Source organism: Vipera berus (assembly GCF_964194415.1).
Source record: "Vipera berus genome assembly, chromosome: 4".
In the NCBI taxonomy this organism is placed as follows: domain Eukaryota; kingdom Metazoa; phylum Chordata; class Lepidosauria; order Squamata; family Viperidae; genus Vipera; species Vipera berus.
Genome location: NC_138206.1, coordinates 122,474,054 through 122,499,303, shown reverse-complemented (window position 1 = coordinate 122,499,303; position 25,250 = coordinate 122,474,054).

Below are 25,250 nucleotides of genomic sequence, written 5' to 3'. Positions count from 1 at the left end.
ACCACTAGGCATGGTTAAGCTTGACGGAGGATACTTGATATCTGACTCTTCCCTTGTTTAAGGATCTCCAACTGCTTGGTCCTTCATTGCTTGCAAGTTTGTTAAGCTGACTGTGTAAACTATCTTGTCGGGGATGACCTCTAGTAATGCTGTGTTAGCCACAAGAACCAAGCATGGATAGCTCCAAAACACAAGTCAGTTCTGTCACCTATTAACATATCCAAAAATATTTAACTTTCAAAAGTTAACTCTTGAACTTTCAATAGTTCAAAAATATGTTTCTTTCTGTTCTTTTCCAGTACACTGGAAATCCCTCAATTATCAATCAGAGAAGAGAAAACCAAAATCCCATTTAATCCTACCAATATCGCAACAAAGGAGCATCCAATCGTTAGCCTTTGACCCATTCAAGGTTGTTACCGAGATAATTTCTTCCCGATAATAAAGGGGATCAATGAAAGTCTTCTGTAAGATTTCTCCCATAAAATGGTCTGTGGAACATGCCAAACTGCATCCTCAGTAGTAAGAAGGAACAAATGGGATTGAGCAAAATTTGAATTTCTAACATTGGGAATCTGTGGCAAGCTTAATTTGCCCTAAAGGATTCAGAGATTAAAACTTATTCATAAAACTTGGAGGGTTTTTAAAATCTCTCTTTATAACATAATATGGGAGAGGCGGCCATGTTCTTATTCCCCTGAAAATTAAAAGACTGGAGATATAAACATAATTTTAGCAAGGACCAGTAAGGGTTTGTAGGAGAGAGAAAGAAAATGGGATATCTTCCAGGCATTAGATGATAAAATGATGAAAAAACAATAATAAAAAAATCACACACACACTAAAAGATTAAATGGATCAATATTCACAAAATAGACAGCTGGTAACTTAGAAAAGGTGACCATTCCAATCTTTACCCAGCATTTTTTTTTCTCTTAGGGAGACTAACTTTTGCAAGTGTGGGAAGTCAGCCCCCACCCCTAGAGAAACAAATATTTTTAAAAATATTTAAAAGGCAGAATATATTTTCCTAAAGGATTTTAAAAGCAGAAACCAACCCCGTCCCCAAGTCTCTCTGTCCCAAGCAGAAACCAAGTCTGCAGAAATGCAGATGTGATAATCTTGTCAGAAAGACTGGAGTCAGGAAACTGGGATTAGGAGGAAAGATCCCTAGAATCAACACCAAAAATCTAAGAGTCATCAGCCCCAGCCCCAGGGAAGCAGGATACGACCTTTGGGACATAATAGGATTAACCCATCACCATCAGAATACCAGAAAGGCACACTCAGACTCAGGTCAAAGTTCACGCCACAGGAAGAACTCCAAACAAAAGGCTCCAGAGGGTATAAAAACCCACTCCCTACATGTGCTCTCTCTCTCTCTCTTTTTCCTTCCAGAGGCATCTTCCTGTCTGGCTCTCCTCTTCAATAAAATGCAACCTTCTTCCTAAAGCAGTCGCCATGTTGTTTATTCCCGGCTTGGACTGAACTACGATGAAGACTTTTCCTTCAACACAAGATATGTACAATTATATGGGAAAAAAGAAAGATGAAGACAATATATTATCTTCTGCATTGTAATGTATATACAGTACGTAACTGTTTCTTTCATTCCTTCTCATGCACCAAGATTAGCAGGCAGCATTTTGTGATTTGTGTTTGTGTGTGTGGTTTTTTTCAGTCTCCACCACACCCAGCTGTTAAGGCCCCAAAGACTATGCCCATCTCTGCTTTTCTCTCTCACTTTGCTCCACTCTCTAATAAAACCAGTGCAATTCTATTGCCCGTGAGTTTTTCATTGGTTGCATGTTTTCTTATTTCCCATCCATTTTTATGGAAATTCAGGCAGCCGCCCAGGAGCCCCCCCCCCAAAAAAAAAATCTGGCTTGAAAGAAAGGCCAGGCCACCTTTAGCCTGTGTGTGTCATTCGGCAAGACCGATGCGATCTTTATGTTTGCTACAAGACCACAGTTGTGTTAAAAGCTAACAAAGACACTCATTTCCCCCTTAAGGCAGCTCTTGCAAAGCCCAAATCTGTCACGTTTGAGAACCAGGGGTCATCTGGAGAAAAAATGAGACTCTGCCTCAGTCGGGAGCCGAGCTCAGAGTTTCCCCCGACAGATTCATCTGGGGGCTGCACCGTCTCCTCAGGGTGGGACTTTCCACGTTAACCAATATCTCGAGCAGTCAAATACCGCAACTGCCACGGAAAGCTCAGCTTCAGCAGCCTGATCTACCACAGGGAATATGAATTTATATTAACAGATTATATCCGTTTTAGGCTTTGGAGTTATCTTTTGGCCCCCTGGTTTAAATAACAGAGTAACAGTGTTGGAAGAGACCCTGGGGGACTAGAAGATCTTGATTAAATGAGAAATGACTGCACGTCGCAGCATGCAAAATGACGGTACATATTACACCCCAGTTCAGAATAACAGAGTGGGAAGGGATCTTGGAGATCATCTAGTCCAACCCCCATGCTCAAGCAGGAGACCCCATACTATTCCAGATAAACACCTGTCTGGTATCTTCTTAAATCTTCCCATGATGGAGCACCCACAACTTCTGAAGGTATGCCATTCCACTGATTAACAGAATAACGGAGTTGGAAGGGACCTTGGAGGTCATCTAGTCCAACCCCCTGCGCAAGCAGGAAACCCTATACCATTTCAGTCAGAAGTTCTTAACAACTTCCAGGGTTGGAGCATTCACCACTTCTGGAGGCAGGTTGTTCCACTGGTTAATTGTTCTCACTGTCAGGAAATTCCTCCTTAGTTCCAGGTTGCTTCTCTCCTTGATGAGTTTCCATCCGCTGCTTCTTGACTTGCCTTCAGGCGCTTTGGACAATTGGAACTTTCACAATTCCTTGCAGGACATGTTATTAAAGGTGGAAAGAAAGGCCCTCCTGTGGAAAAATCAACAGTCCTGGCTGCACAGACAACACACACCCGGCCTGTGACTTAGAATCAATGACAAACCAGCATTATATAGTGTGGGCCAGGTCATAGCCTGTGAGGTTATAACCAACTCCACATTAGGCCTCTGTGCCGGAGTGCTAAGAATCTCAGGGGGAGAAACTGGCCCTTCATAAATGAAATGCTATTGAGATTCCCATTCCTGAGAAATGTATTCGCTTTCTTTCTTCTGATAAAACCATCTGGTCCAGTTGCATTCATACTGTATTCTACATAGTGCTGGTAGAATTTTTGACGCATCATGTATTAAACATCTATGAAGATTCCCAATCACCCGTGTCCTGGTTGTCCCAAAGGTGCTTTTTGAAGAGGCAACTGGACTTTCTTTCTTTTTTTTCCCCTTCAAGACATTTCGCGTCTCATCCCAAGAAGGATTTATATTTTTTGTAGTCATCCGGCCGTTAGCGCTCTCTCTGAGAGTCATTGAGAAGAAAGTCCAGTTGCCTCTTCAAAAAGCACCTTTGGGACACTGTATTAAACAGTTCAAAGCCAGCGGTGGGATTCAAATAGGTGACCAACCGGTTCTCTGTGTGGATGCTGCTTCCGGAAGTCCATTCTGGGCCTGGGCAACGAAAAATTAGCTACCGGTTCTGCCGAAGTGGTGCGAACCGGCTAAATCCCACCACTGTTCAAAGCGCCAAGATTCCTACAGTAAGTCCTTGATTATGCAAAACCCATCGAATGAAGACCTGCCACCAAGCCGTCCTCTGAGCGAAGAACACCACAACGCTACTGTTTTCTCTGCCAAGGAAAATCTGCCTCTTACTTTGATTTTCATTTGAGGTTTATGCAGCTCAATAATGCTAGAACTCTATTCAGTAAAACTGCAAGCACTTACCATTTACAGTATATCATCGCCCGATGACAGCAGGAATGGTGGGAGTTCATTATAGGGACCATGAATTGTTGGAGGTAATTTAGATTACAATTTAAAGTTTAATTTAAAAATCTATCAACAAATGTGAAAGTGCTCGAGGAACATTTTAAAATGCACTTTAATCTCCCCGGCACAAATAGCTTTTTCAGAGCTCTAAACCTGGCCAAACAGTAAAACTTTACTGCACCTTTAATTAAATTACAAACACAAAGGATAATTAACATTTTTATTTTATTCAGGCCATTGTTTTACTTCTGGGTCAATACCTTAAAGTTACAGCGATAGGATATCCGAAAGAAGCTTAAAGCTGACACTTTCCACCAGTTTCCTACAGCGTCACAGAAACGGCCTGTATAACGAGGTATATAAGCGCAAATATATATATGTATACACACACACATATTGGTGTGCATACATTCAGACAGAAACTTGAAACATTGAAGAGTGTTCCAGAGGATTATGTGTTTTAGTAACAGGCATTCCTCCTGTTCTGGAGTTGGTGAAAATTATGTCAATATAAGTGCAGTGTTTGCCTGGCTGAGCTTTACTGATGCTCGGGTTCAAGGCTGCAAAGTAAGACTGCCTTTACAGATTTAAATTCATCTTTCTTTGGGTGTTCTCATTCCCTGGTTTCTTTTTCCAGCATCAGTTGTTCCCCAGAAAGTATAGTTGGGAGATTCTAGATGTTCCCTCCAGCTTCTTGCAAATCCATTCTATGGCTCATCAGGTAGTCATCTGGATTTTATTTTTTCCGCAAAGGAGAATATTTAATTTAATTTAATAATTTAATAATTTGATTTCTATACCGCCCTTCTCCCGAAGGACTCAGGGCGGTGAACAGGGCAATACACAATAAAAATCGAATACAAAAATTAAAAAGCCATTAAACATCATGCCCATAAAATCAATACATATTAAAGTTAAAACTAGTTTTAAAAACCCAACCCCATCCCGTCAGACCAGGCCAGCTTGTTCAAAAAAGAATGTTTTGAGATCGCGCCGGAAGGAGCGAAGGTCGGGGGCCATCCGGAGCTCAACCGGTAAGCGGTTCCACAGGTCTGGCGCGCCCACAGAGAACGCTCTCCCCCTGGGGGTCACCAATTGGCATTCTCTGATCGGAGGCACCCTGAGGAGGCCCTCTCTGTGGGAGCGCACTGGACGGAGGGAAGTTGACGCCGGCCGCAGGTGTTGCCGTAGGTAATCCGGACCCATGCCATGAAGGGCTTTGTAAGTCATCACTAACACCTTGAACCTCACCCGGAGGGCAACCGGTAGCCAATGCAGCTCGCGGAGCAAAGGTGTAACATGGGAGTATCGGGAAACCCCCAAGACAACTCGCGCGGCTGCATTCTGCACCAATATTTGTAGCTCAGGGTAGATAGGAGTAAACGAAAGGTCTTCAAAATTCAAAATTGTAAGAGGAATTAACTGTAAGAGGAAGTAGCTGCAAGAAGAAATAGCTAGCTCAAAGGTAAAACAAAGCGAATTGAAAAACAGGAAAGACAAATCTAAAATGAACTGAATAACAGGAAAACTAAAGCTAACCGAATATCAGGAAAGAACCTGTTGTTTTAAGAATCCATAAAATAACCAAGAGCTCAAAAACAAGTTAACGGAGCATGCTCAATAGACTATTGAATATTATCTGACACCCCTTGCATATTTTGTCTGCTCATTTAAATGCACATGCAATGTATGATTTAGCATGTTTCGGGAGAGTAGCAGGAAATATGTAGAAGGTGGTCAGAGAGAATGTAACCTCATAGTAGCTCAGCCAATGGGGAACGAGGAGGGATGGGTGGCTGGTGTAGGGAATGTATAAAGATGTTGACTTGAGAAGATGTACTTTGGAGACAACCAAGACTTGATGGCTTCTCCCCGCTTATTGCAATAAACGAAACAAAAGGCCTTCTTCACTGTGTCTTGGCTGGTTATTGGTCAGGAGAGTGTGCCTCTGGTTGCGAAGGAAAGTGGCCAGGGGCACAAAACAGGACTGAACTGTGAAGTCCTTGCGGCCACAATATATGTCATTGAATGGGTCCGAGTGGGCTTTTTCTGTAGAAACATCATTTCTCTAGAACAGCATCACCCCAGGGCTCTGTTGGGTTCCTACCCTGATAATTACTGAAAACATGGATGTTCTCCTAGGCCTTGAGTTGGGATAGTTACCGAGTCCCCGTAAGGAATTTTTCTTTGCGATCTATGATTTGTCTTCAGGATTCATGTGGACTGTGCTTCTCTTTTTATTCTTTTTAACTGTAAACCACTCAGATCAGGTAGCATCTAAGTGATATAGATAAATAAATAAGGTTTGCTTACTTCTGGTCATCCCAAAGGTGCTTTTTCAAGGGCAACTGGACCACCTTTGTTTTGCTTGAAGTCTTTTCACTTCTCTTCCAAGAAGTTTCTTCAGTTCAGAAACGAAGGAGCTTCTCGGATGATAAGCGAAACGTCTTCAAAGAAAAAACAAACAAACAAGGGAGTTCCCTTTTGAAAAAGTGCCTTTGGGACAACCATGACCTGGAGGATTGAGAATCTCCCTAGGCCAGGGGTAGGCAACCTTGGCTCTTTTATGACTCGTGGACTTCCAGAATTCCTGAGCCAGCATGGGAGTTGAAGTCCATGAGTCATAAAAGAGCCAAGGTTGCCTACCCCTGCCCTAGGCCTTTATTTCTAGTCACATTTATTATAATAAGCACCCCAGTTGTTGCAGTAAACGCCCCATTTAGCCAATGGGATGGAGTTAGTGGGACCACTATGTTAAGGAGACCCTCTCTCTTCCAATTGGAGGCCAGTTTTAAGACTCGAAAACAGAGGCCCCCAACCTTTTGGGCACCAGGGACCAGTTCCGTGGAGAGAGGTTTTTCCATGGACCGGTGTGTGTGTGGTTTTGTGTGCTGCCTGCATCCCGTGGACCGGGGGCTGGGGACCCCTGCTCTAAAACATCCAGAGCACAATATTCATTGCAACACATTCTTTTCTTTTCCTTCTTGCTCTCTTTCATGTGGCTACAATGTTTTTGTCCAAGTTTTTCCCCAAGTCAATAGCTCAGTAATCAAAGTATGTGCGGGACCCGAAACGGTGAGATAGTTCTCGCTCTTATATGTTAACAGATTAGTTTTTCTGCCTCGAATGGAAAAAATATTGATCCTTTCAATCACTTCAATTACTTAATTATAAAGACATCAAAACGGTCCTGCGGCATCACTCCAGGCTCCATTCATCCAGCATTTCATTTTTTTTTCATAGGCAGGAGCTGTGTTTTCCACCAGCCTTGCACAACTAGAGTACGGAAACGTATGGAGTCTTGTAGATGGACAGCCTTGGATTCCCAGCCTTATAATCCTTCAGAATCCATTTGTACACGGATTCTGACTGTTCCTCTGAAATGAAGCTCCATTTATTGCGTTCTTGAGAGAACAGCAGCCGTGTGTAGATCTGGTTTGATCTGCCTGACTTGAATCATTGATTTTTTTTATTTAGCTTTATTCATTTATAACATAAAATGTGAAAATGCAAAAGCCAATAATAGGGGACAACAGTAGAAAAGGGGAAAACAGTACAAAAGGTGTGAAGAAGGGGGGGGGAGGAGAAACAAAAGGCATTGACTTCCGACTCTCTCTGTTGCAGTAAAATCAGACATTAAAATCAAATCTCAGCTTTTTGCATTTCTATAGTAGTACCCACTAGCCATTTCTGTATCGGCAAATCAGTCCAATCAGTAAAACCCAAAATCACGACATCATTTTTTTCCACCTCAAGCACAAAGTCCAGAAGCGGTTTCCAAGTAGAAATAAAACTATTTATGTTCCTTTCTTTGATCAGCACAGTCAATTTGCCCATCTCTGCTAATTCCATCAGCTTTTGTAACCCTTCGTCCATGATGGGAATCGAGGCGTCCTTCCACTTTTGTGCACAGAGCAATCTTGCTGCCGTCACCCTATATAAAATCAGAGTTTCAATTTTTCCCCCCATTTCTCTTTCCATTAGGCCCAGAAGGAAAGTTTCTGGTTTAATCTTTATGTTCACTTTAAGAATTTTCTCCATTAATATACAAATCCTACTCCAATATTTCTTTGTATCTTGAATCATTGATTTGATCTGCTTCATTGAGTCATTCTGAACCAGTTATTTGGAACAACCATCTGATTCCTTTCAGGTGTTGTGATCAACTGAGATCTAGTTGTCCGAAGCCAATGGATTGGATTTGACCTAATTCGGAATCCAAAATACACAGGTATACACCAAATAAATTCAACAAATAAATGAAACAAAAGAAATGTGCAAAAGTTGTCTGAATCAAATCTCTGTGCAGGATCATATCTGATCTGGCGATCTGAAACAAATTTTTGCTACGGTTTGGAAATTTCATCCAGTTCAGAGACTGTATAGATAGAGTAATGTCAATGAGAAACCTCATCTTTGATTCAAATATTTGCACAATTCTACTCAGCAAGATGTGTCATCTCTCTTAATTCATTAATCCCACTACCTTTGGTCCTAGTTATTAAGTTAGATAGAATTTAAATCAACTATTTTGCCATTCTTTTGATTGATTATGTGTGATCAAGCTGATGTTGATTTGATTGTCATATAGGTCAATCTTCTCTGGGATGGTCCATTGTAGAAGACCTTCAAGGTCCCTCCCATTCTTGGATTCTACTCAATCCCGACTGAAGTTCTTTAGATTCAAGACAAATCTGAAGCTTTCAGCTGGTAATACAGGAGAGAGATTTATATAAGGCCTACCTGATATTCCCAATGGATCATAAATCCATATCCAAGTGCCATCATATATGAGGTTCTTTTAGATATTTTTTTTAAACCCTGTTTTAGACCTGCATAGCTCTGGGCTTCCAGTCTGACTCTAATGTTAAATTACAAAATGACCTTCCTCAACACAAAGACTGACAGAAATAAAATAGAGGAGGGGGCCTGGTGGGGTGGGGGAAAGATTGACCAACGAAGGCAAGCCACTGAGATTTCTTTCAAATAAAATGAGCATCCCCCACCCAGACCATTTCAGGGAAAGAAAGAGCTGCCGTTGTGTATTAAACATCACTGCTTCAGCTGCTTAATTATTGGCGCTTTGGCTGCTTAATTATTGGTTAATCTAGCAATTTAGCATGCTTCATTTAATTCTAATTAGGAGAATTAATAGGCAGGGAATAAAGATTTAAATAGACTGACGAGAAACAAAAGCCGCCGTGGAGAACTGGAGGCTTCCTTCGGGAGCGTCCTTTTTGCACCCGAGGAAGGACGGTTGTGCAAGAGGGAGAGTTGAGGTTTGCACGCTCCAGAAAGAAGATCGGCTTGGAAGTGACCTGTCTGCAGCTCCCACCAAGGAGGAAGAAAGGAGCGACCACGGAAGAGTGGTTTTGCAACCACAGACACCGTGCCACCTATGTGTGAGCGTGTGCGTTTTAAAAAGCATGAAGGAGCAGCGGATAATTTAGCAGTAACAGCAGGCTTCCCAGGTCCCAAGTATTGATGCTGAAATGTGCTTTAAGTCACAGATCTGTGAATTATTGCATTGCTTCCTCTGCCTGATGCTCTCTTTATGTTCTCTCTCTTTCTCTCTCTCCTGGCATAGCATTGGGGGGGGGGGTGAAGACATGCAGCTTTTCCACTTTAGCAGCTGGCCGTCTTCCATCCTCTGCCTCCCCCGAGCGAACGCAGCCGCCACCTCGGCTTGGTGTGTTTGTCTTTGCTAATCAAGCTGCATACCCTGACAAGCCCAATGACATTGGACACGGCTGTTCTTCTAATTAAGGTGCTAATTGAATTAAACGGCTGCGGTAATGAGCAGATGAGCAGCATAAAAAGTAAAGAGTCAGATAGGCCAATTAACGGAAGAGCCGAGCATAATTATAACATTTAAAATACACGCAGCTCGGGTACCAATATTCTTAATTGTTACAGGGAAATTTATGATAATTGGCTCAACAACAGCCATGCAAGCTTGGCCCGAGACAAAGCCTGCAATTAAAGCAAAAATGATATTCAACACAAATTGCACGGTGGAAATAACCGGTGGTTGATTTATATATAAAAAGTCCGTAGGAGACGAAAACAGGCAGAGAGGCCTTTATGCTGAAACAGGCCCGCCTCGATGGGCAGCATTTAAGACAAGATGCTTCAAGACCTGAAACCCACCGTCCATCTGGGGCGACCATCCAGGAGGTCAAGGAAGGCGGTTGTCTCTTGCGGTCTTCCCCTCCCACAATCCACAACTATAGGGGAATAACTTGGATCCCGCAAGATTAGGATCCTTCTCTTTAAGGTTTTATTTTTTTATTAGTTTAGAATATAAAATGCAAGAAAAGAAAAAAAAACCGTGAGAAAGTACGGGAGGGGAAAGGGAAGGGGAAAGTCTAGGGCAAAAGGGAGGAACGAAGGAAGGAAGGAAGGAAGGGAAGGCCTTGACTGGCGGCTCCGTTTGGTGCAACAGAATAAGGCACTGGCATCAAACCTCAACTTTTTAATTTTACGTAGCAATATAAACTAGCCATTTATCTAACAACACACCTGTCTAATCGGTAAAACCCAAAGTTTCATTGTTTTTTCCACCTCGAGCACAAAGCGGTTTCCAAGGAGAAACAAAAGGAATTGTGTTTTTTTTCCTCTCTCTCTGTTTAACCAAAGCAGTCGACTGAGCCCTCGCTGCTCACTCCATCAACTTTGGCAGCCGTTCATCACAAGATTCCCTGCGCTGGAGGTGTGGGAGAAAGAAATGATAACAGGTCAGTTGGAATTTGAAACTTTTTTTTGGGGGGGGGGTGTTTGTGAGAATGTTCCTGAGACCCCGAATCTGACCTGCTCAAGGACAAGCGGAGCGGATTTTATAAGTCTCATCAAGAGAAACTACATTATGAGCCTCATACCTGGCTACATCCTTCCAGAAAGAAAAGCCAGGACCATCTGCTTTGTGTGTGCATGTGAGTGTGTGTGTGTGTCCCTGGGAAGAAAGGCAACACAAGTGATTAGCAGTTTCTTAGACAAAGGGTAGAGAGACAAAAAGCAGACACATTAAAAAAAAGTCCTCTGTTTACATCCTGCTCCCCCTAGTGGCTGATGGGTTATGAGGTGCTAAAGAGTTAGCCCTATTGGATTTGAACCCCCAACACCCCTTCTCATTGGCTGCCCAGCTCCATCAGATAGACCAGAGCAGGGAATTAGCTCCACCAGAAGGCTAAAACTAGTATTTTATTTTATTTTATTATTTTATTTTATTTTATTTTATTTTATTTATTTTATTTTATTTTATTTTATTTTATTTTATTTTATTTTATTTTATTTTATTTATTTTATTTTATTTTATTTTATTTTATTTTATTTTATTTATTTTATTTTATTTTATTTTATTTTATTTTATTTTATTTTATTTTATTTTATTTTATTTTATTATTTTATTTTATTTTATTTATTTTATTTTATTATTTTATTTTATTTTTTTATTGTTTTTTATTATTTTATTATTTTATTTTATTTTATTATTTTATTTTATTATTTTTTTATTTTATTTTATTGTTTTTTATTTTATTTTATTTTATTTTATTATTATTTTTTATTTTATTTTATTTCATTTTATTGTTTTGTATTTTATTATTTTATTTTATTTTATTTTATTTTATTTTATTTTATTTTATTATTATTTTATTTTATTTTATTTTATTTTATTTTATTTTATTTTATTTTATTATTTTTTTAGAGATTGGCTACGAAAACAGAATCTGGCAAGTCTGACTGGGGTGCACCTCCCCCCCTTCTGATGCTTCAATGGATTAGGGAGGTGAATGCTTGGATCACTTTCCAATATTACGTCTATGGAGATTCTCAGACATCCAGGTGTGGCTGTCGCAAAGGTGCTTTTTCAGTCAGATCTGAAGAAGCTTCTTGGATGAGAAGTGAAACGTCTTCAAAAGGAACACAAGAACGTCCAGTGGCCTCCTGAAAAAGCAGCTTTCCAATATTACCTTGTTTGGCAGGGCTTTAAAAAAGCACCCTGGCCTCTTTGGCCCGGGAAATGCAACTACCCAGCTGTGTTGCAGATGCAAGCTCTGTTTCAGTGAAATGAAGGGGCAATTACAGGCTGTTCTTTGCTCGCCCAACTTAGCCATCAGTATGTGGACTTATAACAAGTCCTGATCTTCTCATCGGTTTGCATCCAAGTAGCTGCCAATTTGCTCCTGGGGTCTGAGATCCAGGTGTGCAGAGCCCTTTTAGGAATCTGCCCATCCTTTTGACACTAATTCATTCCCTCCCGAGTGTACATTTTATAGTCCACACCCTACTTCTAGGTGTATTATATCTGCCTCACTTTATGGTGCAGGTTTTCTCCTAAACGTATTGCTTACCAAAGGCCCATACTCTTCTAAGCTTCTCTAGTTCTTGATTCTTGCACTGAGTAAATAGGGAAAGACAAGTCTTGCAAATGTAGCTTTGTTCTTTTAGGGTTAGGAGTAAGGTGGGGTCAGGGTTGGGGTTAGGGTTTTTTAAAATGATGTTCTTAATATTCAGCAAACAGCATGTTGTCTGGGTTCATGTATTTTAAAAAACAATTAGTTAATTATCATAAACAATACATTAATTAATCGCTCAATAGTCTTCTTCTTACTAATATATATTCAGTGTTACATATCACATTCCTTTCTCTCTAACTCGTTTTTCTAGCCATTGATAAAAATTATCCCATGTTTCTAAAATATACTGAGTCTTCTTTCTCTTTTCTCTTTAAAGTCAGTCTATCCATTTCTGCACACTCTAAAGATTTCCTTAATTACTTCTTCAGTTGGTAAATTTTCATTTTTCCAATGTTGGGCAAATACAATTCTTGCTGCAGTTAGTACATGTAAAATTAAATATATACAGTTTTTCTCATAATTTGCTCCTATTATTCCTAACAAAAATAATTCTGGCTTAAAGTCTATTTGTTTTTTTAGTCATTTTCTCCAACCATAAATGTATTTTTGACCAAAATCTTTTTGCTTTAGGGCATGTCCACCAGATGTGGTAATAAGTACCTGGTCTTTGTTTACATTTCCAACCCTTGTTTGAAGTATTTTTAAACATTTTTGCTAATCTCACTGGTGTTAACTGCCATCTGTATAAATTTTTGTATAAGTTTTCTTTATACGCCTATGCTTTCGTTAATTTAGCATTTCTTCCCCATAACCTTTGCCAGTTTTCTAATTCTATATTATATCCAAAGTTCTTTGCTCATGCTATCTGTAATGTATTGGCCCTTTTTTTTAGTTGAACTGTTTTCACTCTTTGAATGCTGCTTGAGATTGCCTAATTAGGGTATCTGTGTAACGGTCGCTGGCTGCCCAGACATGCAGTCTCCAGGACGATCATTGGTTGACTCTGGGGTGGGAATAGGTTCCTTCAAACCTATTGGCTGCCACCTAGTGGCCAACCGTATAAGTAGCTGCATAGAAGCCTCTGTTCTCAGTTCTGTTCTTGTTCTACAATAAAGCAATGTTCCTGTTTGAACCCTCTCGTCTCGCCTCCTACTTGCAAGAAACCCTCTGCACAACACTATCATTGTTTCTTTTACTTGTTCTTCCTCCATCTTTAAGCTTAAAAAATATTTATAGAGTTTCTTAATCAGTTTTTCCTCTGTTTTTAACAGTATCTGGTCAAATTTTGTGTACTAGTTCTTGTGGCATCGTTGTTTCTTTTCTTTTTACATTTATTGACATTTAACAGTAACAGTATAGCAGAGTTGTATGGGCCCTTGGGGGTCTCCTCATTTAACCCCCTGCCCAGGTAGGAGACCTTTTCAGGACAAATAGCTGTTCTTGTTATCACCCTGAGTTTGAACGAGGTATTTCTGTCTACTTGTGTAATCAACACCTTTCCCCGGTGATGTGTTAGAGAAGCCGATCAGGTGGAAACCTTGGAGGTCTTCCAGTCCAACCCCCTCCCTGCTCAAGCAGGAGAGCTTATAGCCTACACCAGGGGTAGGCAACCTTGGCTCTTTTATGACTCGTGGACTTCAACTCCCAGAATTCCTGAGCCAGCGTGGCTCAGCTTGGAAACCTCTCCCTTTCCCCTCAGTGTGGCTGGCTCAGGAATTCTGGGAGTTGAAGTCCACGAGTCATAAAAGAGCCAAGGTTGCTTACCCCTGGCCTGCACCATTTCACTCACATGGCTATCCAGTCTCTTCTTGAAAGCCTCCAGTGATGGAGCACCCACAACGTCTGGGGACAGACCATTATTGTTCTCACTGTCAGGAAATTTCTCATAAGCTCAAGGTTGTTTCTCTCTTAGATAGGTTTTTGCCTATTACTTCTTGTCCTGCCCTCAAATTGGCCCCTTCCTCTCTGTGGCAGCCCCTCAAATATTGCAAGACTGCTATCAAGTCACCCTTGTCCTTAATTTTCTTTTCTCCAGCCTCAGGAACAGCTGGAGCGATTTACACATGGGTTCAACCTTTGTGCTTTGCTAACCCCCCCGATTTACAAACAATATCTGGGGTTCTGCGTCTCCATTTTTGCGTCACAATTTTTAGTGGTTGCTCTTCTTGGCTCCCCTTGTGTTATCATCTGTACAGTTTAATTCAAATACTTATTTTTTTTCCTCGAGGGCCCTTCGCAAACAGCTCTTCAATTTCAGTTGCACAAAGGGATGCCTCTAAATCTTAACATCATACCCTTTATCTGAGGGAGGTGGGGGGTTGGGAATTATGAAATATAAATAAATGATACATTTTATGGAGAGCAAGCTTGACACCAGATCTGGAGCATATGAGACATCTTACCTAGAAAACTTCTCCTTTCCTCAAGGACAACATAACCTTACAGAACTTCTGACTAACATGATCTTTTGTCCATTTGCCAAGCAGATTTAATTCATTAAAACTCTCTTCCTTTTACTGAAATTCAAAGTTGCCACAAAATTTTTAAAAAAGACACCATCTGGTGGTGCATTTTCTGCAATTCATCGCTGTAACATTCTTTCGTGTCTTCCTTTGTACCCGGCTGAGGTTGGTCATTATCCTTAAAATGCAGTTTTGAGGGTTGGTCTCGTCTCTGCCCCCAAGGATGGCTGGTTTGTAAATCACCCGAAATACTTAAAATAAAGCATTTCTTTGCTCCTTACCTTATAAGCAGATTCTTGACTGAGAGAGGCCTCTTATTTCACGGAGTGACAGAGTAGACAGGCTTGCAAGTGATTCATCACAAACTTAATATCTACTTCTTCTTAATACAGGTAGTCCCCAACGTACAACAGTTCATTAAGTGACCGTTCAAAGTTACAACGGCACGGATCGTTTTCCACCCTTACGACCTTTGTAGCATCCTCATGATCATGTGATCAAAAGTCAGACGCTTGGCAACTGACTCATAATTATGACCTTTGCTGTGTCCCAGGGTCACGTGATCCTCTTTTGCGACCTTTTGACAAACAAAGCCAATGGGGAAGCCAGATGCACTTAAGAACCATGTTATTAACTTATCAACTGCAGTGATTTACTTAACGGTGGCAAGAAAAAAAAAGTAAAATGCCCAGTCTCTTCTTAAAAGCCTCCAGTGATGGAGCACCCACCACCTTTGGAGGCAAGCTGTTTCACTGGTCAATTGCTCTCACCGTTAGGGATTTTCTCCTTAGTTCTAGGCTGCTTCTCTCCTTGGTTGGTTTTCCATCCATTGTTCCTCGTCTTGCCTTTCGGTGTTTTGGAAATTAGTTTTGACCCCCTTTGTCTTTTTAGGAGCTCCTCAAATATTGGAAGGCTGCTATCATGTCTCTCCTAGTCCTTCTTTTCATTAAACTAGACCAGGGGTAGGCAACCTTGGCTCTTTTATGACTCATGGACTTCAACTCCCAGAATTCCTGAGCCAGCTGCCTACCCCTGAACTAGACATACCTAGTTCCTGCAACCGTTCTTCATGTGTTTCAGCCTCCAGTCCTCTGATCATCTTTGTTGCTCTTCTCTGCACTCTTTCCAAAGTCTCAACATCTTTTTTACATTGTAGCGACCAAAACTGGATGCCGTATTCCAAGCGTGGCCTTACCAAGGACTTATATCTTGATTCTATTCTTCTGTTGATGCAACCTAGGACTGAATTGCCTTTTTTGGCTACTACTGCACACTGTTGGCTCCTATTTAAGTGATTGTTCACTTAATATTGGTCCACATTGTGTGTCCATGGTGTGACAATATATCTACAGTATAAGATGATGGATTGTGGGGGGAAAAAACCCTACTTAATCACTAATTCTCTGAACAATAACTATTGTTCAGACAAAACTTCTGCTTCATTGCAGTATCACAGCTATTGAGTGTGTCTGTCTGTCTGTAATGAAATATATATTAAAATCAATATCTATATGGAGAGAAAGAACAAATCACTTTATCCAGTGTGTGTAAACACAAAATACGAAATGATGATTGCACAGATAATGCAATGCATCAGAGATCTTTGGTTTTTGGTAATGATGTAGCTAATTACATTAGGTTAATGTCATAATGAGTTGTTTATTTAATGGGAAACATTTGTGCCCTGACCTTTCCTCATCCCCCAGCAGCATAGAACTCAATTAAAAACACACACACACATACACATAAACAAAGTGAAGGGGCTTGCAATACCCATAAAAATCATCTCCTGCTTGCAAATATGCCCGACAACTCCTAAGCTGCAATGATTTTTTACACCATTGGTAATGGAATAAATACAGTCCAACAACACGTTGCTACTTCTCCAGACAGATTTAGCATAACACAATCTGAGCAAGGGAGTGTTGGAGGAAGGGGGGGGGAAACTAACAGAAAAGATGGTTCATTTACAAATGTAATTTCAATTGAAGATAGTTTTCCAATCTTCTTTCATTTGAGTCTCAATTGCACCTCTTCTCCTCTCTGATGGCGTGATTAGACATCGTGAGGGCTGTTGAAGATTAGCCAAGCACAGAGAGAGTAAATGAGGACGGATGTTTTATCAGCGCACGTCACAATATATGAAAGCAGATGTGTGTGCTCTGAGCTGTTCCCTCAAATTACGGCTATGGAATAATTTAGCCCCTTTTGATTCTCACAGATTACTGCCTCCACTGATCATGCTGTCAAAATCAAAGTGAGCACTTCATTCCCTCCTTTTATGCATGCCAGATCTGTTTTGCTTTCGTAATGAGCAGATATGACCACCGCTTGCGAAAGGGATAAAGACGTTCCCGGTGATAGATAGGCGAGAGATTAAATGGGATCTTTATGACTTCTGCAGCCATCAGTTCTGACTGCGCGATAAGATGAGTCGAGTCGGGCGCCCGATTTGTTCTTTATTGGAGCCAATATTAGCATGAGCTTAGCCGAGCAAAGTCTGATGAAACCCATTTAAGGTGGAGAGCGCAGGAGGTTGTGAGACTTGGCACAACTCTGCCTAGGGTGGCCTTGGAAACTGGGCTGACTTCTACTTTGTAGAGAACTCTTAGCTTCTGGAGCAGTGGGGGTGTGTGTGTTGTTCCCCAAAGTATTGTTGATTTTGAGGCACACATTTCAAGCCCCAAACTCTAGAGATTCCAGGGCAAATGAAAACAGCTTGGGGTTCTTGGTTCTCCACGCAGTTCAAGAGGTCAGAAATGTACACTGAAGACGGTGATTGTGGTTCCAAATGAACCACAACACTTGTTTTATGTATCCAGAATGTGGGGTGCAATGGAGTTTGGATATATTTGGATATATTCCAGACGCTTGTTTTCTTGGCAGCGTTGTGAACACCTTTTGTTAATCTCTTCTTCCAGAAAATATTTTTCGACTTCCTTGACTAACCAGCAAATCTGAAGTCCTTTCGGGAACTGCTCCTGCTTAGCTTCTAAAATCAGCTAAAATAACCTGGATGAAATCTAAGATATGTTTTTTTAAAAAATCCCTTGTTTCTGCCTACAAATACATCTGATACTCACAAAAATATGCTCATGTATAAACCGATGTATTCCAGGATGAATGTTTATGACTGTTGTCCTGTTATGGTGGGAACTGATTCCAATTATATTTATTACTGTCTTATTTTCATTACATACTTTGCATATTTGGCTTTATATGATATTTCAGGCTTCAGCACATTTACTACTTCTATATGGGCAACATTTGAGACTAAACCTAAAGTGTCAAGCGCAGGGGAAAGTAATTTTGTAAAATTAGCAACAAGTATTATTTACATCTAAGAATCTATTTTGAAAATGTACTTGCAATCCAGAGGTCGTTTGTCAGGACAGCAGAAGCACATACTAAACGACACATTTTCCTTTCGTTTCCTTGCTCTCATTTGTTAAAATAAACCTCCCAAAGCCTATCAGTCTTGTAAATGATATTGTATATTATTATTTATTATCACTTCCAAACAGAATTATTGGAACTGGTTACAACCAAGCTGGATGCAAATCCTTTCATTTGAACTGTGATGACTGTTTGCCTTGTAGAGGTGTTTTGGACAGAAGCACATTTAGAAAGAGTTTCCCGCTCTCCCCATTTTCCTTGCCTTGTGTTCTTCATATACTTTTGAAGTTCTATTCAGTGACAATATTCCCCTTGATGTAAGTAACCAGTTACTGCCCAGATGCAATCAATGTTCAGTCAGCAATTCATTTATTTATAGCAGGGTTTCACAAATACTTTAAGACTGGGGGGGGAAAAAGTATTTTGCTGAGATGATACATTCTGCAGCTCCATGCTATATTTAGGAGTCAGTATGAAATGTTTTAATATGGTTTATATGTTGCATAGCAGAGGATAGCCAAGGCTCTCACCGACAGGAGGTGCTGCTGCGCTTGAATCCAGAGGGTCTCTGGGTCAAAAAATCTTGAGAACGGATTCTCTCTCTTCTAATGAATCCATCAGCTGAATCTTTAGCAGCAGCATGAATCCAATTGCCATTAAATGATGATGAAAGGAATACTTTCATTTGGAAAACGTTTGTAACTGTGAATGTCTGAATCTGTAACCAAAAACAGACTGTGATCCAGAGCCTTAGTTCAACTGGTAGCACCAGTTGCAGATCCTGATTATGCAGTTGGGGGGGGGGGGTTAACCAGTACTGGAGCTGAATAACAAGGATTTAGCTTTAAGGATGATGGATACGTCTCTTCAGGCAGGAAACCCTATACCATTTCAGACAAATGTCTATCCAATCTCTTCTTAAAGACCTCCAGTGTTGGAGCATTCACAGCTTCTGGAGGCAGGTAGTTCCACTGGTTAATTGTTCCAACTGTCAGGAAGTTTCTCCTTAGTTCTAGGTTGCTTCTGTCCTTGATAGGTTTCCATCCGTTGCTTCCTGTCCTGTCTTCAGATACATTGGAAAATAGGACCCAGCCTCTCAAATATTGGAACTAAATGAAATATTTAGCCAACTACAACTCAAAACCCTCAGTAATACTGGGTGAAAGCCTCACAAAGGAGTCCCAGTGAAGATTATGGACTACGTTCAAAGACCACCAAGTAATGAGCTTTGATTAAGAGTGTTCCCCTCCCCCAATTCCACTGCAACCTTTAGAAGAGATATTTCAACAGAGTTAATAGTGATTCCTCTTTGCTGTGACTCCAAGGGTGGCTCAATGAAAGGAATATATGTTCCTATTGACTCAACGTCAGTGGATCATTAACGCATCCCTCAAGTTTCAGGCACTCCATTTAAGTCATTGACAAGATTCATTGGTCCTCATTGTTGCTTTGTGTCTTCTGGTTGATGGGAACTTGCTGCAAGTTCTATTACACTGACAATTCTCTTCTCTGCAACTGAGCTTCTTCAGTAAGCCCGCTGTCCTGCAGTTGGGACTGTTGGCTTATTTTTGAGTTTGGATGACATGCACTGCGAATTATCAGCTGTTCAAAGATCCTAATAAGTAAACATTCACTGTTCGTATGATGGTCTTCCTTTGTCATAGCAACTGCTGGAGGTTTTCAAGAAAAGATGGTACAACCGCTTGTCTGAGAACGGTATGAGGACTCCTGTCTTGGGCAGGGGGCTAGGCTAAAAGACCACCAAGGTCCCTCCCAATCCTATGAGTCTAGGACAGGGGTAGGCAACCTGGGCTCTTTTATTACTTGTGGACTTAAACTCCCAGAATTCCTGAGCCGGCATGGCTCAGCTTGGAAACCTCTCCCTTTCCCCTCAGCATGGCTGGCTCAGGAATTCTGGGAGTTGAAGGCCACGAGTCCTAAAAGAGCCAAGGTTGCCTACCCCTGGTCTAGGACAGTGATAGCGAACCTTTTAGAGACCGAGTGTCCAAACTGCAACCCAAAACCCACTTATGTATCGTTGGGTGCCGGGTGGGCGTGGCCCATTGGGTGGGCGTGGCCCATTGGGTGGGCATGGCTGCTGTCGTAACGGCAGACTGGGTGGGACTAAAAAGTTCAATCAATTCCAACTTTTTGAGATTTTTTTCCCCATGTGAAGTTGAAATTGATTGATTGAACCTTTTTTTTTGCACAAGGCGGCGGCCTAAAGTGAAAAGTTTTTTATAAAACCCAGCTGAAGGCCTAGGACTGGGGCGACAGCGCGCGTGCCCACAGAGAGGGCTCTGTGTGCCACTTGTGGCACACGTGCCATAAGTTCACCACTATGGGTCTAGGAGAACACTGTGTAAATATTGGATGAAAGTAAAAATATTTTCATTTCAACAACAAAAAAATGAAACATGTCTTAATTCTGCAATATAGGAAATTAAATAGAACATGTTATTAGTACATACCATGTGTTTGGGGGTTTGGTTCATGTATTCCCTGGGATAACAGGTAGTAAGTACCTTTATTATGGATAGTCCTTGCTTAATGACAGGGTGATTAGGGACCATTTGAAGTTACGATGGGCAACCCAAACGTTACTTATGACCCGGTTCTGGAGTTGTGATGGCTGGCCACATATCTATGGTCACATGATGACATTTTGGGTGCTTGCTAACCGGCTCACCTTGAAGGACGGTTGCAATCATTTGGCAGTGATTTGCTGCATTTTTTTGGCCAGTTTCCAGCCTTTGGGGCTGGTTTCCATAAAAAAAATCCCGTAGGAATACAGGATGTGCTTAATGACTGCTGCATCCACTTAGCAAACACGTCATTCACTGAGCAAAGAAAATCTTCAAATTGGGTTGGTCATGTGACTGCCTCATCTCATGACCGTCTTTCAACAGGCTCCATTACAGTTATAAGTTGAGGATTATCTGTAGGCAGCCAATATATTCTGCAGGCATCTCTTTCCTTCCAACGTGGGAAGGTAAAACCCTTGAGGGGTACACAATACAGTAAAATATTATCCATATATTTCTCTGCCAGGTACTTGCTTTTCTATGCACAGGGGTGCAATTACTGGACTTCCAAAGCAAATGATTGACCAGCGATTGTGTGAAACCGGAGTTCCCGCTCACACCCAGCCTGGCTATCATCCATTCATCCAACTTGTGAAGGAAGATGGTCACGAATGAAGGCGAATCTATGTGTCCCAGGATAACGTTGCAGGATCCAATCTGGGTCGGTCACCAGAACCTAAAGTTTAGTCTTTGGAGATTTTAGACTTGTCCTGAAGCCCCCATCCTCAGGGAGAGGTTGTCACTCATCGGAAATGGTCACCTTGACCAAGCTCTCAGATCCGCTGGGGTTATGCTACCCTGAAGTCTGAATGCCTTTTGCTTGGTTCGGACGTACGCTCCAGCTACCTCAACTTCATTATTCCAGTGCTTTTCTCAAGCCTAGTGTTTCCCCAAAGGGGTAAGGGAACAAATGTGCACTAAGGACTTGCGCAATCAATCTGCATTTGGGAGAATTTGTCACCGTTTTGCATTGGGTAAATACTGGTTGGGTAATTATTATAGCACTGCATTAGACACTAAAGCTAGAATGATGAACAGTTCCTAAACAGCACTGTGTGTCTTTCAATCCAATCTGATGTTTAGTTCTCAGCCACAGTGAATGTTGTTTAATATACATTTGGAGAACCAAGAGACCATGTTTTACTCCCTCACTTAATGTGAAATCAAAAACTGAGAACAAGCAGCATTTGAGCTTTTATCCCAGAGCGAAAGGCTCTTTGAATTCAAAGCAGCTTACTTCTCAATAGACACGTAAAGCTTGAAGGAACTCCTTTGCTGTCTTGCCGGCTTAACTCCAAGTTGGCTTAAAAACTATGCCTGGAGTAAGATGCTTTGGCAACAGCTTGTAAGGTATTTGTGACTGCAGGGTATCCACAACCTCCAACTCAACAATTCACAGTGTTGTGTCCAACCATTTTTCTCTTTCAAGAAAGAAATTGCCAATCACTTTCCTTTCTTTGGGCGCGTTCATACAGACACAAACTTAAATTTAATTATTATGTATGTGCAAAATATAACCATGAAAATGTACACCTCTTGAGGCAGAATAAACAGCTCTGAAACATTTTTTAAAATTTATTTTTGTCTAATCTCTAACTTCATCTAGAGCTGCTTTCACCCAAACACTATAATAGTACAGTGGTTATACCATTTGTTTTGCGAATAGAAAACCTGTTGTTTCAGCATTTTTACAGTCACTTCAGTTTCATCCGGCAAGACCCCTCTGTTAAGCAGGAGACTCCATTCCATCCTGGTCAAATGGCTGGCCAGTCTCTTCTTGAAAACCTCCAGTGATGGAGCACCCACAATTTCTGAAGGCAATCTGTTCCGCTGATTAATTGTTCTCGCTGTCAGGAAATTTCTCCTTAGTTCTAGGTTGCTTCTCTTTTGCTTAGTTTCCATCCATGGCTTCTTGTCTTGTCTTGTCTTCTGCTGCTTTGGAGAATAGGCTGACCCCTCTTCTTTGGAGCAGCCCCTCAAATATTGGAAGACTGCTATCATGTCACCCCCGGTCCTTCTTTTCTTTAGACTGGCCATACCCAATTCCTGCAAACATTATACATATCACATAGAATAATAGAGTTGGAAGGACCTGGAGGTCTTCTAGTCCATCCCCCTGCACAAGCAGTAAACCGTATACCATTCCAGACAGGTGGCTGTCCAATCTCTTCTTGAAAACCTCCAGTAATGGAGCACCCACAACTTCTGGAGGCAAGTGGTCCCACGGATTAATTGTTCTCAACTGTCAGGAAATTCCTCCTTAGTTCCAGGTTGCTCCTCTCCTTGATTAGTTTCCATCCGTTGCTTCTTGTCCTGCCTTCAGGGGCTTTGGAGAATAGCTTGACCCCCTTCTCTTCTTTGGGGCAGCCCCTCAAATAGCGGAAGACTGCTCTCAGAACTCCATTAGACTAGACTTCTGATACCTCATTTGTTTGTGGCCTTAATTTGTTTCTGATACCCTCAGGAGGAAAGATCCAAAAATCCATCAGAATGTCTCCTGGCTAAAAACAAAATGCAAAATGATAATTAACCCTAATTATCTAATCTTGCATGTGTGTGTGTGTGAAAAATTAATCCATCAGCTATTTATAGGATGCCTATTAGGCCTACACATCGCTTGGGTTTTCGTTGGCTCCTGTCTTCAACATTTTAGCCAAGTTTCCACCTTAAGGAAGAGGATGAAGGAGGGGAAAAAGAAAAAAAAAGAAAGAAAGAAAAAAGTCAAATTGCAGAGTACAGACTGAAGCCCTTGCAATCGTTGTGACAAATACTAATGTATAAATCAGCCGCCCAATCCAGGCCTGGGTTGCTGCTCATGTTCTTTGCTGAAATGTCACCTGTTCCTATCTAACGATTTGCATAATGCAAAGCTTCTCACTCGTAAAATACAGATTAGGAGGGGAAGGCAAGAGTCATTCTGAAACCATGGAGCCATTTCAAAAGCGAGAAAGTGGGGGGGAGAGAGAGGGATGGACAGGGTTTACCATTAACCCTGCTGCTCCCACCGGTCTGTTCCGTGTTTGCCTCTACGATGAACAGAGCTAGGCGCAGATAAACTGGTGTGCTCCCCCCCCTCTTTTATTTATATGCGTATATATATTTGGCAGTGGGGTGGGGGCAACGTGTAATAACCTATCCAGAAATTGTCTATGCATCCTACCCAGCAAAGTGAATCCAGCCTGCTTCACCTAGCAGAGAAGCCGGCAAAGGGAGGGGAGATTACATTTTTTGGAACCCCCCCAGACTGCAGTAAACCTCATTCATGTTGGGTAATAACCGAATTTGCCCCAGGATCAGTCAGAAGCTGTAGAGCAGACATGTCAAACACAAGGCCCGGGGGCCGGATCCGGCCCGCGAAGTGGTTTCATGCGGCCCGCGAAGCCATCCTGGAAACAGTGAGGGAACGGCCCCCACTGCCTTGGCCCTGGCCCAGAGACCCTCCTTCTGCCAGAGACCCCCAGATCTGTCCCACTCCTGCCCAGGCCCCCATAGACACCCTTGATGCGAACGATGTAGAGCTGGCCACGCCCACCCAGTAGGCCATATGCACTCTAGCCACGCCCACCCAGTAGGCCACACCCACCCTGGCCATACCCACCCGCCCCCCCCGAGGGCAACCGCAATGCTGATGTGGCCCTCAATGAAATTGAGTTTGACACCCCTGCTGTAGAGGGTTATGGTAGCACAACTAGCTGAAGGTTATGGTGGCACAACTACAAAATGTTGTGTGGCAACACGATTATAGGGCCAGTAGGAGGCAGCCTCATAGCGATCATGTGATAAATTACTTGTTTGTGTTCCTCATACGTCAGAACAGTTACAAATCTACATGATGCCTTTATTTTGGTAGAGGATTACTTTTCGGTCCTTGCTGAAATAAAGAAAATGTTGCACTGTGCAAGAAATGGGAAGCTATCCAGGTTGGCCAAGGGATCTGAGTGATACCCTATACTGTAGATACCTCTGGGCAGTGGTGGGATTCAGCCGGTTCGCACCACTTTGGCAGAACCGGTAGCTAAATTTTGCTGAGTTTGGAGAACCGGCTGAATGCACACTGCTTCCAGAAGTCCAGTCTAGCCCTCAGAGGCCTGGAGGAGGCCTTCCAGGCCTGGAACAACCCACCGGAAGTGCATGGATGCCACTTCTGGAAGTCCATTCTAGGCCTGGGAGGCCCAGGCCTGCATCCAATAAGAGAACTGGTTGTTCGGGTATTTGAATCCCACCACTGCACCTAGGTATATATTTTATTCAGGCTATAAATTCCTTTCGTGCTGATTCAATGAGGCTAGAAGACAGTCACTTAAGAAGAGGCTAACTTGTCTGAGATTGTATAAGTTCTCCTGCTTAAGGGGTGGGGGCTGGACCAGAAGACCTTCAAGGTCTGTTCCAGCTCTATTCTACTCTAATGCCATTTTGAGCTAGAGAGCAGATGACCTTCTTTGGAGGCTGTACAAGGTGGCCAACTTAGTAAATAGGGCCATAAGACATGTCCAACTCTACCTACCATAAAACCTATTCTCTCCAGCATACGAATTCCTCTCATGGTCCTGATGTTTCTTCAAGGCAAACAGCACAGTGGTTCTAATGAAGAT